Source organism: Spinacia oleracea, chromosome 3, assembly GCF_020520425.1.
Source record: "Spinacia oleracea cultivar Varoflay chromosome 3, BTI_SOV_V1, whole genome shotgun sequence".
Lineage (NCBI taxonomy): Eukaryota > Viridiplantae > Streptophyta > Magnoliopsida > Caryophyllales > Amaranthaceae > Spinacia > Spinacia oleracea.
Window position 1 is genome coordinate 124,928,896 of NC_079489.1, and position 2,629 is coordinate 124,931,524.

The 2,629-nt window shown below is 26.8% G+C and overlaps 1 non-coding gene across 1 annotated transcript; it reads left to right on the top strand.

Annotated features, from left to right (window-relative positions):
- The first annotated feature begins 325 nt into the window (after positions 1 to 325).
- Positions 326 to 398, top strand: TRNAA-CGC (transfer RNA alanine (anticodon CGC)). Its single transcript has one exon. It is a non-coding gene; the product is annotated as a tRNA-Ala (tRNA).
- The last annotated feature ends 2,231 nt before the right edge of the window (positions 399 to 2,629 follow it).

A 2,629-nucleotide genomic window follows, 5' to 3' on the forward strand; every position in this document is an offset into this window, starting at 1 on the left:
TATAAATTACACTCCCTTCGCATACATGTTGCATTATTAGCAAATTCTTTGTGTTTTGTTCTTAGTTACCATCATAATTGATCGTGATTTTTTTTCTAGTTTTATTGTATTTCATCAAATAACTTTCTGATGCACTAATATGAGTATATCTATAATATAACTGTGCATTGCACGGGCTTCAAATCTAGTAAAGTTTAACACGGAGTAACAAATTGTGGATGGTTCATACTCCGTTAAACTGACCGATTAACCCAACAGTGTCTCAATCAGGAGCAAATTCTAAGTTAAGAATATATGTTTTAAATACGATAAATAAACATCAAAAGGGGGTGTAGCTCATATGGTAGAGCGCTCGCTTCGCATGCGAGAGGCACGGGGTTCGATTCCCCGCACCTCCATTTTTACCTGAAAGAACCATTTTAGCTGCTTGGGCCTTTGGGCTTCCAATTGAAACAAAACTGAGGCCTCGATTTTTTGGCCCTTAGTCCCATTTCAAAAGGTCTTTTTTGTTTTTGACAAACCCAATTAAGTAGTGTTTTTTTTTTTTTTTTTTTACGGGAATTTAAGTAGTTTGTTTAAGTACAAGCTGTGCAACTAAATCATCTGAGGTATTGGGCTCACGTTTGCATTTTCAAATTTCTTAAGCATGCAAATTTCCGGGAGATGGCACATTAAACTTATTACTGCACAACTTACGCTATCAAGATTCCAATACAAGAAATCTATCTATCTTTTTTTTTTGAATTAAAGAAATTTATCTATCTAACAATCAATCATCAATTAATACTATATATTCTCTCGGAAAAAAAAAAATCAATACTATATATTAAAAGACACACCAAGAATAACACGTGTCATCTCTTGGTGTGTCCTTATATTTCTTTTGTAATTAAAAAATCTTTTAAAATATCTAATTTTTTGATTTTTTATTACTTTTTTTCCAAAATTACATTCATGTTTATTATGGCAAAAATTTAACATAAAATATTAATACTAATTTGAAAAATATATGTTAGGAATGGAAAAATCACAATTTTTATGATATTATTGTTTTTATTATATACGTAGTAAGTTGCTACTCCGTAATAGCAACATAGTATTTTGATTTTCAAATACCTTTTTCAAAAAAAAAAATATACTCTTAGCCTACATTTAATACTTTTTTAAAAAATAACTAGTTATCGCCGCGGGCGATGCCCCAGTGATTATGTATTTTTAGAATTAATCTTAATAAAAAGTGAGTTAAATATTAAAAAAAAATAGTTTGATATTTAAATACGTACATGCAACATGAGATAAAGTGCATAATTTATTTTTACATTTTATTTTGTAAGGTGATTGAATATAAAATTTGGTTAAATATATTACTAAACTAAATTTTAATTTAAAGTGGAGTAGTCATTTGCTATATTTAAGTTCCAATTATTCCTTTTTTTTTGTAGTAGCTTTAAGTAAAAGTAAATGAACTGGCTTGCTAAAATATATATAGTTGTAAATGAACCTGTAAAAAAACGTAAATGTAAATAGAAAAATTGTAAGTATAGTTATTTTGATAAGAAACAATTGTCTTTTTTTCCAACTTAAGTATTTTTGTCGAAACGCTAATCACCTAAGATTGCACTAATCACTTTATAATTCGAATAAATAATAATTTTCTCTAATTTCCCGCAACCCATGATAAAATTTGATATGATTTTGTATTATTAAAAAATTATTTTAAATAAATTAGTCAGAATAGAGAAAAAAATTATTTAGTCTCATCCGTGGTTGCACGAGACCAAACCTAGTATATTATACTAAAAGAAAGTAAATCAATGTGGTGATGACAAATGTCACTCACTGATTCACCTCTTTTTTAATATAAATAATTAAAATATATTTTTTCTAACTACCTATATTAAATAAAAATCTATTATGGATACATAATATTAGATTTTCTAAATAAAAGAAAACTATGCATAATATAAGAAAACTATGCATATATATATACATTATTATATCTTCAATCTATATCTGAAATATATGTATTATACTAAAAGAGAGGAAATCAATGTGAAGCTGGAAAATGTCGTTCTCTGATTTGCCTCTCTTATTGCTACAAAAAACATTATAAAATATTTGATTTTATATTTATTTTGTTAACCTCGCTAAATAAAAATATTTGATTCTCTATTTTCCTAAAAAAAAAAAACATTCTACACATTGGGAATATGTTGTAAATTATCTTTCTATATTTTGGTAACAATATAACCAATATAAGATTATCTTTTTATAAAATATTAATCCTTTATATGAAGTATGACCATTCTCTAAAAAAGATTTCATTCCACAGATGGGGGAATTAAATTTATATAATGTAAATAGTGCATCACACGTGATGATGGGGGAAGTTTGGATTTTAGATTGGGCTGACGACTAATATTAACGTAGATGATAGACTAATATTAAATAACAAATAGAGATTTGTTGTTGGTCGACGGGTATATATAATATGTACCCACCTTGGTGATGAGACGAGTTTCAATTGTTTGGATTTGAGAATACTCAACAAATCCTAATTATTAATGTCACTTTTAAATATTTTATCGATATTAAAGTTACAAAATCAATTTCAATATATACCACATAC